This window comes from Vombatus ursinus, unplaced genomic scaffold, assembly GCF_900497805.2.
Source record: "Vombatus ursinus unplaced genomic scaffold, bare-nosed wombat genome assembly UNPS02003882.1, whole genome shotgun sequence".
Lineage (NCBI taxonomy): Eukaryota > Metazoa > Chordata > Mammalia > Diprotodontia > Vombatidae > Vombatus > Vombatus ursinus.
This window is the reverse complement of record NW_020943660.1, coordinates 128,539-142,651: the sequence shown is the minus strand read 5'-3', so window position 1 is coordinate 142,651 and position 14,113 is coordinate 128,539.

Below are 14,113 nucleotides of genomic sequence, written 5' to 3'. Positions count from 1 at the left end.
ACCTGTGAGGTAGGTGCTATTTCCATTTTACAAAGGAGGAAACTGAGTAAGCCTCAAGGACTTGTCCAAGGTCACACAGCCAGCAATTGTTTGAGGCAGGATTCGAATTCAGATCTTCCTGACTTAGAGTCCAGTCCCTCAACCCCTGTGACTCTAAAAGCTGCCTCTAGAGCTGAAAAAGACCTCAAAAGCCATTTAGTCCAAACTCCTTTTACAGAGGAGGAAACTAGGGCCCAAAGAAAGGAAATGACTTGTCCAGGGTTACACATAGGATCCTCAATCTAGAGCTGGAAAGGACCTAAGAGGCTATCGAATCTAACCCCCTTCACGTTACAGAAAAAAAGTGTTAAAGAATAGAGAGGTTAGGTGATTTGTCCACCGTCATACAGTTCATAAAAATCTCTAGATGGGTGCTTGCTACCATGATCTCTGGTCAATCCAGACCATGTTCCTCTTAGGTTAGATTGTAGGATAGAGAAGTACTTTGCCTTCCCCAAAACCTCTTCTAAAATGCCCAAGTCTTGACCTTTCCTGTTCTTGGGGGCCAGCTTTGGGTTACTTCCATTCTAAAGACATTAAGGCATAAAATAAAAATAAATAAGGTGGGAGAAAAGATTGAGCTGGCCAAAAAAAAAGAAAGAAAGAAAGAAAAAAAAATGCAGCCTTCAATTCCAGCCTCAGGCTCTGGAGTCAATCGGCCACAACTCACAAGACCCAACTCTCTGACTTCCGGGCAATGGGATCTCAACCTTGGGAAGTCATATGACATAGTTTCTAAGGTCTCTTCCATCTCTGACATCCTGGGTTCATTCATTCATTCAACAAACATTAAAGATCTACTCTGAGATAGGAAAGTGTACAGGGGGAAATCTCGGAAATATAAAAACAAAAAAATCAGTGAAATCTAATTTTTAAAAAAATGTCTAGTCTGCTCAAAGCATAGAGCTAGAGCCAACAGAATGATCCGATCATGTAAGAGGTGGAAGGAAGACAATCAATGAATCAACAAGCATTTTTTTAAGCACCTATTATATACCAGGCACTGTGCTGGACGCTAAAATTCTATTGGAATTGGGAGATGTTAGTTAAGTGTATACAAAATATATACAAGCTAATTTGTCAGGGGGCTGGTGGGGGGGCACTAGCAACTGGGAGATCAGTTAAGGCTCCATAAGAGCTGAGGGAAGGGAGATTGAAGACATTTAGCCACTCAACCTCCCCGCAGAGATCTGGGAACTCCTAATCATGGAAAAGGGAAACTTTGGGGATTGTTATGAATTATACTCTAGTAAATGGTTAATGAAACATTATCAATAGCCTAGAGTAATTCTGGATATGGTATGGGGGAAAGGCAAAAACTTGTGAACAAATACTATATCTCAATAAATAACTCCACCTTTTCCATGAAGTCAATGTGTTAATTGGCATCTTTTTAGTTTTTTGGGAGGGGTTATATTTAATTAATTAATTAATTAATTTTCAGGGTTTTATACTTTAATGGCAGATTTTGTTTGAACACAACATTCACTTCCCAATGCTCCTTCCCTACTTGGAAAAAAAAGTCAACACCTGTTTCTTTGGCCTTTTATTTTATGTGAATTAAAGCCTAAATGATGTCACACAGCCAGGCTGAAATAGTTTATAAAGTCAGTCAATCTCTTTTAAACTCATTGGTTGGGTGCCCAAGAGCCTCCAGGGCCTCTGAGTCTCGTGTTTACTCGGGCCCGGAGGCTAGTGTTCCCTCGGCCAAATAACCGAGGGGGGTAGGGGAGGAGGGAGGAAGAGGAGGACTGGAGTAAGAAGTAGTCAGTAGTCAGCCCAAATAGAATCATAGGCACTTACAAGTTAGGGCTGGGTGGATCATCTGATAGCAATAGTTCGGGCTCACGTAAATCGCATAGTGAAAGTTCCTGCCAGCCTGGAGAGTCTCTATATTTGGCTCTTGGAGTTTAATTTCATATTGAAATTTCCTGTACCCAAGTGCAAGACTTTACATTGATCCCTATCGAATTTCATCTCCTTAGATTCAGCCCAAGGCTTTAGCCTGTCAGGATCCTTTGGATCCTGACGCTGTCATTCACAGTGTTAGCTTGCCCTCCCTGCCTTGTGTCCTTGGCAAATTCAATGAGTATACCATCTATGCCTTTATTCAAATTATTAATAAAAAACATGAAATAGCCCAGGGCCAAGCATAGAACTCTGAGATACTCTATTGGAAACTGCTTGTCACATTGACATTGAATCACTGATGACTCTTCTTTGAGTTGGGCATCCCGCTCATTCGGAATCTATCTGATCATATTATTGTCTTCTCTACAAGAACAGTATCTGATACATTATCCTTGCTAAAATCTAGGTGGTAACCTATATCTACAGCATTTCCCTTATCTATTAGTCTAGTCATCCTATCAGAAAAGGAAAGGAGCCCAGGACCGCCACTTGAAAACACTTGAAAGCATACAGATAAATGGAGTTTTCCTTAAAATGATAAGAAGTATCTACCTAAAACTATCAGCTATCCCAATCAATAATGGGGATAAGCTAAAAACCCTTCCAATAAGATCAGGGGTGAAGCAAGGATGCCCATTATCACCACAATTATTCAATATCGTACTAGAAATGCTAGCTATAGCAATAAGGGAAGAAAAAGAAATTGATGGAATCCAAATGGGCAATGAGGTAATAAAACTATCTCTTTTTGCAGACCATATGATGGTATACTTGGAAAATCCTAGAAATTCAACTAAAAAGTTCACTGAAATAATTCATAATTCTAGCAAATTAGTAGGATATAAAATAAACTGATATAAATCATCAGCATTTCTATATATCACCAGCAAAGCCCTGTAAGAAGAGATAATAGATATTTCATTTAAAATAACCATAGACAATACAAAATACTTGGGAGTACACCTGCCAAGACAAACCCAGGAACTATATGAACATAATTATAAGACATTTTTATACAAATAAAGTCAGATTTAAATAATTGGGAATATATTACTTATTCACAGTTGGGCTGAGCCAATATAATTAAAAAGACACTTCTACATAAACTAATCTACTTCTTCAGTGCCATACCAATCAAACTACCAAAAAATTATTTTAATGAGCCAGAAAAAATAACAACAAAATTTATGTGGAAGAACAAAAAGTCAAGAATCTCAAAGGAAATAATGAAAAAAAAATGTAAAGGAAGAAGGTCCAGCAGTTTTGGATCTTAAACTATACTATAAGACAGTAATTATCCAAACTATCTGGTACTGGTTAAGAAATAGAAAGGTGGATCTGTGGAACAGAGTAGATATGCAATACACAGTAGTAAATTACTAGAGTAACCTTGTGTTTGATAAATGCGAAAGTCTAAGCTTTTGGGATAAGAACTCACTATTTGGTAAAAATTGCTGGGAAAACTAGAAAACAGTCTGGCAAAAACTAGGTATATATCAATATCTTACACCATTTACCAAGATAAGGTCAAAATGGATACATGATCTAGACATAAAGGGAGATATCATAAGTAAATTAGAAAAGCATGAAACATATTACCTACCAGATTTATGGATAAGAGAAGAATTTATCAATAAACAAGAGATAGAGAATACTGTAGGATATAAAATGGATAATTTTGATTATATTAAATTAAAAAAGGTTTTGTACAAATAAAACCAATGTAAACAAGATTAGAAGGAAAGCAGAAAATTTGGGGGAAATTTTTACAGCCGGTTTCTCAAATAAAGGTCTCATACCTCAAATATATAGAGAACTGAGTCAAATTTATAAGAATATGAGTCATTCACTAATTGATAAATGGTCAAAGAATATGAACAGGCAGCTATGTGCATTGTGAAAAAATGCTCTAAATTACTAGAGAAATGCAAATTAAAATAACTCAGAGGTACCATCTCACATCTATCAGATTGGCCAAAATGATAGAAGGGGAAAATGACAATTCTGCAGGGGATATGGAAAAATTGGGACATTAATACACTATTGGTGGAACTGTGGACTGATCCAATCATTTTGGAGAGCAGTTTGGAATTATGCCCAAAGAGTTATAAAACTGTGTATATACCCTTTGACCCAACACTACCACTATTATATCTGTTTCCCAAGGTGATCAGGGCAAAAAGAAAAGAACCTATATGTTCTAAAATATTTACAGCAGTTCTCTTAGGTGGCAAAGAACTTGAAAGTGAGGGGATGCCCATCAATTGGGGAACAGCAGAATAAGTTGTGGTTTACGATTGTGATAGAATACCGCTATGCTATAAAAAATGATGAGCAAGCAGGTTGGTTTTAGAAAAAAGTATGAAAAGACTTGCATGAAATAATGCAGAACAAAATGAGCAGAACTAAGAGAACATTGTATACAGTAACAGCAATATTGTTTGAAAAGTAACTGTGAATGATCAAGCTGTTCTGAGTAATGTGAACATTCAAATTAACTACAAAGGACTTATGAAGGAAAATCCACACCCAGAGAAAGAGCTGCTATATAAAAGTATGTATGTATTGTATGGTTCCATATATATATATATATATATATATCCTCATCAAATTACATTTCTCCTTCTCTAACGTGGGGTTGGGAGGGAGAGAAATAGGTAGCTCAGAGATTTGGAATGACTTTTCTAGATGAAGCCAGGCTGGCTCTTTGTGATCATGGCTTTCCTGTCAACTCTTTCTTTAATGATTCATTCTAGAATTTTTCCAGGAATCAAAGTCAAGCTTACTAGCCTATAGTTGCAAACTCTCTTCTCTTCTCTTCTCTTCTCTTCCCTTTTCAGAAGATCAGAATGACATTTGCCCTTTTCCAATTCTGTGGTACGTTCCAGCTGATCTTTGAGATATCTCAGTCCCATCATCTGCCAGTTCCTTCAGGGCTGAAGATGTGGTTCCTGGTGGTGATTCCAATATGACAAGGTTCCCTTACCGTCTCCTTAATCATTTGGGGTATCAACTGCCTGCCAGCCACTTTGATAGCTATTTCTGCCTTTCTCCTAGGTGGGAGAATTCAAGGAAACAGGAGCTGCTCTACTTTCTCTCATCATTTGTTCTTGTCAGCAACTCACTTCATTGATCCTTTTCTTGTCTCAAAAGGAGATTGAAATCAAAACAAAACAAAAACCGTTTTCCTTGCCCTTAGCTTTTGCTGCCAATCTCAGATCATCCTGAGCATTAGCCCTTCTGAAACTTCTTCTTCTTCTTCTTCTTCTTCTTTTTTTTTTTGGCAATTGGGGTTAAGTGACTTGCCCAGGGTCACACAGCTAGTAAGTGTCAAGTGTTTGGTCTGAGGCCAAATCTGAACTCAGGTCCTCCTGACTTTAGGGCTGGTGCTCTATCCACTGCATTACCTAGCTGACCCCTGAAACTTCTTAAAGAACTATGGCAAGCATGCCTCTGGCTTCTGCTCCCTGCCTTGCAGGTATATAGCTGTACCAGCATATAGTTTCTTAGAATCAAAATTGCCTATTGTGTTCCCCATGCAGGCACACTAGTGTCTTCAGACAAACTCCTCTTTTTCCTCCTCAGTGGAATTATTTTGCTTCAAAATGTCATTCTTGAGTGTTTCCCATCCCTCATGAACTAATTTTTTTCCTGTCAAATGGAATTCCCCCCACCTTTTTTTAAAATAGCAAATAAACCCATTTATCCAAGCAAACAGCAGCAGAAATCGAAGACATTATATAGATTAGAACAGCGGTGGGGAACCTGCAGCTTCAAGGCCACATGTGGCCCTCTAGGTCCTCAAGTGCGGCTCTTTGACTGAATCCAAACCTTACAGAACAAATCCCTGTAATAAAGGGTGAAGTTTGGATTCAGTCAAAGGGCTTCACTTGGGGACCTAGAGGGTCACATGTGCCCTCAGGGCCGAAGGTTCCCCACCCCTGGATTAGAATATAGGAGAAGTACATGAGAATACCTTTAGATGAAAGAGAGATCAGAGCTCTCAGCTCAAACCAAGAGAGAAGTTCTCTCTCCGAACTCTCCAGAGAGGCAAGAGGGAAATCAGGAACATGTTGAGGAACAGGCTTCCCCTTCATGTCCGCAGCTTCCAAAGTTTTTCTTTCTCTTTCCATATTTCTCTCTTGAAGTCTCTGCCACCATTCATGCCTCTTCCCCAAGAAGTTCTAGAACCAACTCGACCCTGTACATAAGCATGCAGCATCACCTCAACCTTCTCCCCACCAGTCCACAATCACATAGACAGCTACATGAAAACACCTCAGGCTTCAATGGAAGCCAATTACATCAAAATTGCCATTCTGTCTGCTATAATGATCCTCATTATCTGTTTGGCCCGTATCTATAGTTACAAAAAGATATCTTCTTCCTTGCTTCTCAAATTTGTTGATGATATCACCTTTTATATCTAAATCATGTATCCATTTGGAGTTTATCTTAGCATATGGTATGAAATGTTGTCCTAAACCTAATTTCTGCCAGACTGCTTCTCACTTTCCCCAGAAATTTTTGTTGAATAGTGAGTCTTTATTCTGATAAGATAGAGAGATCTTTCCCTTTCTGTGAGATCTTTCCTCTCCTTTTTCTAAATCCTTGGAAATATACTTTCCCAAAATCTAGATGACAACATTTCATACCATATACCAAGATAAACTCCAAATGGATATATGATTTAGATATAAAAGGTGATATCATCAACAAATTTGAGAAGCAAGGAAGAAAATATCTTTTTGTAACTATAGATATGGGCCAAACAGATAATGAGGATCATTATAGCAGACAGAATGGACAATTTTGATGTAATTGGCTTCCGCTGAAGCCTGAGGTGTTTTCATGTTCCCTATATTTTCCATCCTGGCAACCAGTTCCTTCCTTGGTGATGTGAATTTTATCTACAATAGAATTTCTCCTTGATAGTTCCTTCACCTTGTGAAGGATGAAATTATCATGAAAGGCCACCAATCAAATTATCGCAAGAACAAACATTTATTCCAGGGTTCGCTGTGTGCCAGGTTTGGGGGATAAAAATATGAAAGTGAGAGAGAGCTACTTTCTATAAAATCTCTTCATTCTGCTGGGGGTGAGGATAAGTAGAAAGATGCAAAAGAAATATATACTGATTGGAGCAATAACAATTGGGGGGTGGGGGGGAATCAGAAAAGGCCTCACAAAGGAGGTGGTACTTGAGCTAAGGGAGGTGGGGATTCCAGGAGTTCAGAGGTGAGGAGGGAGAGCAGTGCAAGCAAAATACAGTCTATGCACAGGGACAAAGACAGGTAGATGACGTGTTGCATGTAGGGCCAAGTTTGGCTGAAATCTAGAGGAGGTGAAGGGAAGCAAAATATAATTATCCTGGAAAGATAAGATGGAACCAGATTATGAAGGATTTTAAGTGTCAACTCGAGGAGATTGTATTTTATCCTACAGGCAATAGGGAGCCACTTACACTTTTTGAGCTGGGGAGTGGCATGGTCAGACCTGTGCTTTACAAATATCATTTTGATAGCTGTGTGAAAAATGGATTAGAAAAGGGAGAGAATGGAGGATGAGAGAACAATTAGGGGACTATAGCAAGTATACTGATGAGGGCCTGAACCGGGGTGATTGTGGAGAATGGAAGGGTGATTTATATGAGAGATGTTGAGGAGATAGGACTGACAAGAGATTTGATATTGGGGTGAGTGAGAGGAAAAGAATCAAGGATGACTCTAAACTTGTAAATTTGAGCTCCTGAAAGAATGGTGGTGTCCTCAACAGAACTAGGGAAGTAAAGAGGGGGTGCTTAGGGGGAAAGCTATTAGCTGCTCTACTTTTGGTAGAGAGAGGTCCTAGAGCAACTTGAATAATCCAAGTTCCCCATCACTACTATGTCATGACTCTGGATCAGGGTGGCTTTCTGTTTCCTATATGCTTCATTTATTCCTCTTTCTGTCCAGGTGGTACATATCAGATTAGGATGACAGAATCACTTCAGTTTCTCTTTCCAAGGAATAGAAAGCATACAATGTTAGAGTTGGACGGAACCTTAGAACATAGACCTCTATGATGCACTCTTTCCTCCATCTACTTTTTCTTCTTCTCAAGGTTAAACATATGCAGCTCCTTCAAACTATCCTCTCATTACATGAACTCAAGACCCCTGCCCCAATTCTGGTTGCCTCCCACTGAGTGCTTTCTAGTGTGTCAATTTCCTTCCTAAGCCATGGATCCCAGAACTAAGCACAGGTCTAGAGACATGGCATAAATAGGCCAGAGGACAGCTGGGCTATCACCTCCCTAGTCCTGAAAGCTGTGCCTCTCACGAGAAGATTAAATGAACTAGTTTGGTTTCCATTTTGTTCTGCTGACTCATAATAAACTTTCAGGCCACTTAAATGCCATGATCTTTTTTCAGATGAACTGCTTTCTAACCATGCCTGTCCATCATCCTATTCTTATGGCTGCTCACAGCATAGTTTCTTTGAACCCAACGCTCTGGGTTTCAGTTCTAACATTCCTGCATAATTTGATTTGGGGGTTTCTTTTGGGAGGTGACCAGTAGATTCTTTCTATTTTCTCTTTGCCCTGTGCTTCTAAGAAGATTGGGAAGTTTTCATTTATGACATCCTGAAATATGATATCTGGGTGCTTTTTTGGTTATGATTTTCAAGTAGTCTAATTATTTTTTTAGAATCTCTCTCATTGACCAGGTCAGTTGTTTTGTTTGTTTGTTTTGATATCTTACATTTTCTTCTGGTTTCTTATCTTATCTTTGGTTTTGTTTGAAAATTTCTTGTTGCCTCATTGGAATCATTGTTTTCTCTTTGGCCCATTCTCATTTTCAGGGAGCTCAGTTCTTGACTGAAGTTTACCACTATATGCTCTGAGCTATTAATTCTCTTTGCCATTCTCCCCCCACCCTCATCCCCAGCCCTCATTTCCTTTAGTGGAACATTTTGTATCTCTTGTTTAATTTCTTACAGGTATACTTGTAGTCTCTGTGGCCAGTACATTCTTTTCTCCAAGATTGTTGCTGGACTTGAGGAGTTCCTCTTTTCCAAGTTTATCTCTTGGGTTTCTCTAAGTCCGTAGTATTTTTTCATTGTGTTTGATGCTTTCTTCTGTTTACTCATATCTTCAGCCTGTCTCTGGATTCTGGTTCTGTGGTTGGGTCAGACTCCATGACTTCCCATATGCTTAAATGGACCTTGCTTGTTCCTGGATGCTGTGACCCTGACAGGTCTAGCCTCCTGCAGGTATTCCTGGCTTTTGACTCAGTCTCTTGGTGTTTGTCTTCGGTTTGGTCCTTGGGTCCTTCTCTAAATGTCTTCTTGTCCAGTGCTAATCCTGGAGTTGACTACATCCCTTGCTATGGGTCTGATGGCCCCCAGTTAGATGTCATTGATTTCACTGGTAATAGGCCTCCTGTGATACCCCAGGTGGTTTGCTTCCCAGATGCTGTCCTGGCTCTTTCTGCTGCTGTGGCTCTAGGTGGCCTGCCTGGATGCTGGCAATGCCTACACTCTGGTCTGGCCCTATCTCCTACACTGTATCTGTATTTCTTGCTTGTCTTTGCTTCAAGCTTCCACAGGATTCTTTCTGTGCAGTTCTGGACTACAGAGAGGAGCTTATAGTGGGTTTTCTTTGGTTTTCTTTGCCTGGCAGATTTTTAGAGCTTTACTGGTGTGTGTGTGTGTGTGTCTGTGTATGCAGGCTCCTCTATGTCCTAGCACACCACTATCTTCCCACAATTCCCTAGCTTATTCATGTGCAGTTGATTTTTTTGGTCTCAAGTGAAAGACTTTCCATTCATCCTTATCAAATTTCATCTTCTCCTCTTCAGCCCATTGCTTGAGCCTGTCAAGATCTTTTTGGCTGCTGACTCTGTGTGTTAGCTGGGTGTCAGCTGCAAATGTGATGAGAACACCATCAGTCTGACTTCTCATTCCACTGGGAAAGATCAAACACTCTAAATGCTTTAATAGACTGGCTCCAGAGAGCTGCTGTGGCCTAAAACATTCCTTCCCTAGTGACCAACCCTCCAGCCTCAGTCACATTGGTATTTGAGCAAGTTGGAAGACCTGGGCATGTTTCACCTGGAGAAAATCAGCAAGGTGGGAGCTGTGGGAGCTGTCTTCAGGTGCACAAAGGGCTGTCTCTTGGAAGAGGGTTTCCACTTGCCTTGTTTGGCCCCAGAGGCCAGTGCTGAGAGCTCTGGGGGAGTGTTTCAAAGGCCAATTTGGGCTTAAGGCCAGGAAAAGTTTACTAATAACTTTGGGGCGCTGCCCAAAGGAGAAAGGCTCCCTCTCAGCAGAGGGGTCCAAGCAGAGCCTGGACACTCCTTGTCAGGCATTTTATGAAGAGGATTCCTTTTTAGGTGCAGATTGGACAAGATGGCCTCTAAGCTCCTCTAAGCTCCCTTCTAACTCAATGACTTAGTGATTGTGTTATTGACGATCTGTCCCCAAGGCCAATCTCAATGAATTTCCACTTTAGCTGGACCTGCTAGGGCTTTACAGCCACTGGCAACCTCAATGGGGGCCAAGCTGATGCCATCATTCATCAGGGGAGGCCTTACATAGAGGAATAATAACCCATCATGTGTCTGGAACATGTTTCAATGTACAAAGCTCTTTCCACACATCCAGGAGAGGCTAATATCACAAGGACGATTTTTCATCTCCAAGTTAAGAGGTAAAGTCAGCAGCATCCCAGACCTGCCCTAGGCCAGGAAGCCAGAAGTGCTTAATGAAAGAAGGGCCCATCATACAGAATCTTCATTTCTAAGTCATATGTCCTTGCAGATAGCTGTCCTTAAAAGGGGGTTCCTCATCCCTGTGGTGAGTTTCCACCTTCCTAGGATCTTGAGGGAAGTAAAGTGTTTCTGAAGAGGCTGGAATCCAAGATTTATTAGTTATGAACAAATCAGTAAATGAAAGAAAAAAACACTTATTGTACTATTACTATGAGCCATGCATGCATTGTGCTAAGTGTTGGTGATACAAACAATAACAACTATGATATAATAATAACTCACATTTCTATAGCATTTGAAGATTTGCAACATGCTTTACATATGTTATCTCACTTGATCCTCAACAACCCTATAAGGTAGGTGCTATTATTATCCCCATTTTTCAGATGAGATAACTGAGGTGGACTGAGGTGAAATGACTTTCCTAGAGTCACACAGCTAGTAAACATCTGAGGCAAGACTAGAATCCAAGTCTTCCTGAGCCCAAGTCCAGGTTTATATACACTGTGCCACTTCTAGCTGAGTATCAAGTCAGCCCATGCTGAGAAGAAGCTTATATTCTAAGGGAAGAAACACATAAAGGGAAGGGGTGACCAATTTGGCGTGCTTTGGTCAGGGAAATCATGGGGCTGGTGAACAGAGCCACAAGGCAATGGATTGATTGATGCGTCCTTCCCAGGAATGGTAGTATGTATTTGATTATTATTCTCAGAACTTGAGGTGGGAAGGGGGGTAGGGGAGAAGAGCCTGGCAATGTAAGGCTTGAAGATGGCCAAGAAGGAGCTTGGTAAGGCTGGGTCAGGTCTAGAAATGGTGTCTGCTCCCCAGGGTCCCAGGGTGGGACCTTGAGTAGGTGGAACCAATTCTAAGACGGAGAATCACCAAGCATGGCTTGCAGATACCCAGCTAGCTAATTCTATACTCTGAAATAGGGTGTCTGGAGCAGGAAGGGAATCTGCAGCCCATACACGAAGTCATCCCAATGTGTGCCAATATCTTGAGCATGCCCAGTAGAATCTTTGGCTCTCCCACTCCATTCATCTTGCACTGAGCCCAGGTCCAAGGGGGGAGGACTTCTACTCAGTAGTCAGGGCAGATCAGCTCAGTATAAGCAAAGAGCTGCAACGAACAATCCTGGCTCTGAAGAATGGAGAATGAAACAAATGTCCTCCCAGGAGGTGCAAAATGTTTCATGCATTGTTAGATCCGTCCACGGACTTGGTTTAACTGTTTTTCTTTGTTTCAAAAAGGGAAGGAGTTATGGTGTTAAAAAAAAAAAGATAGCACTAAAAACATGCTTGTTTTTAAAGAGAATACTTAGCGTTGGGTGGGAGGAAAGTTGGACATGAAATGATAGAGTGATTATAACAATGTACGTAGAATCCACAATCCGTCCTTCTGGAATGCCGTGTAAGTGTGTTGGGTATTCTTTTTCATCTTTATTTTTGACTCTCTGAGTTGGGGGTAGGAGTGGGGGAGAATGTATTCAGAAATTAGGGTGATGTAAAAACAAAAGCTAGCTATTAAAATCTTGGGGGGGGGTGGGAAGCATAGCTATATAGCCACGTAGACATCTAGACAGCAAATCTTGTCCCTTCTCTGGCTCAGTTAGGTTGAGTTGCAAGGACTTGCGGTAGCATGGGAAATCCTTGAGACAAGTGATGGCTGCTTTGTGTCTTTGTGTTCCCCAGGCCTTGACTCATAGTAGGAAAGAAGAAAACAAGATTTTATGGAGCAGCTAGATGGTACAGTGGATAGAGCACTGGCCCTGGAGTCAGGAGGACCTGAGTTCAAATGTGGCCTCAGACACATAACACTTAATAGCTGTGTGACCCTGGGCAAGTCACTTAACCCCTTTGCCGAGCAAAAAAAAAAAAAAAAAGAATAAGGAAAAAAAGGGAGCAGCTAGGTGGCGCAGTGGATAGAGCACTGGCCCTGGAGTCAGGAGGACCTGAGTTCAAATGTGACCTCAGACACATAACACTTACTAGCTGTGTGACTCTGGGCAAGTCACTTAACCCCAATCGCCTCACAAAAAAAAAAAAAAAAAAGAATTTATTAGGTGCCTACTATGTGCCCGGCACTGTGCTAAGCAGTTTATAAAGTATTTGTCTTGTTTGATCATCACAACAACCCTGGGAGTAAGTCCTATTATTTCATTTTCCAGTTAAGGAAACGGAGGCAAACAGGGTAAGGTGACTTGCCCAGGGTCATACAGCCAGGAAGTCCCTGAGGCCGAATTTGAACTCAGGTCCTCCTGACTCCAGGCCCAAGGTTCTATCCATTGCATCACTTTATAAATGGTAGGTGCTTTATAGATGCTTGTTGGTTGAAGGAGGGGGAAAAACTCCCATTTAGCAGCTAACAATTCAGGTTTGCAAAGCACTTGACATATATTATCACATTTGATAAAGTTAAGAAAGTCGAGGAAAAGAAAGGGAGCCAGAGAGCCCTGGGTTTGGGCCCTGGCTCCAGTTTCCTCTTCTGTAAAATGGGGTGATATCAAAAGGCCCTTCTTAGCTCTGAATCTCCTAAGCCTATGGCAAAAATGGCCAGGCCCAGGAGATCCTGAATTCCCTAGGTTCCAGCAGAGACCGGCTGGCCATGTGCAGCTGGGGCCTCCTGGGCAGTTTGTACTAGATGCCCTGCGATGTCCAGGCCAAGAACAACAGAAACCATAGCTGTGGCATCTCTCTGAGCACATTTGAGGACTGGTGGTCCTATACCTTTTGCTGGTCTCCAAGAGCCTCGGGTGCATTGGTGTCAGCCAGCTTGTGAGGCTCTTAAGAGGTCCCAAGAAGGGAAATGGGCCTTGGGCCAGGATATAAAATAACTTAGCCCTCACTGTAGGAGTTCAGGGGAGGGGGTGGGGCTGCAGGGGAGGGGGGAGGGGAGGGATATGGCATCCCAAGCAGTGAGAGAAGCCTCAATACATGGAACTGGGGATGATTGGGGAGGGGGGGAAGAGGAGGCAGGGCTGACTGCTTTAGGTAAAGCCCTCACAGAGGCATTGGCCCCCTTGGTCAGCCAACTCCCCTGGTGCAGAACCTTAGCCTGACATTTGTGGGCCACAACCTAAGTCATATTTCTCTGGAGTGCTTTGAGCTCAAGCCCACCTGGGTCCATCCCCGCCCCCTGCCTGTGGCCCTGAAGTTGGTGAGAAATCAGTGCTGGGGGCTGCTGGAGCAGCTGAGGAACAGATAGTATGGTCCCTGCAAAGGAAAGGAAATCTGCCTTTGGACTTGTGGCAGCTGAGCAGAGGCATTTGTACCCTCCCCTGCCCCTTGCATACCTCCTTCCTCTTAAAGCAAGCTCAGGAGAGAGCAGAACCTGCTGGAATGGCCCTGACACTCGCCTGCAGCTGAGTTTCCAGACCCCTAGTGTCCTAGGGGAGAACCCCAAGATCTTCAT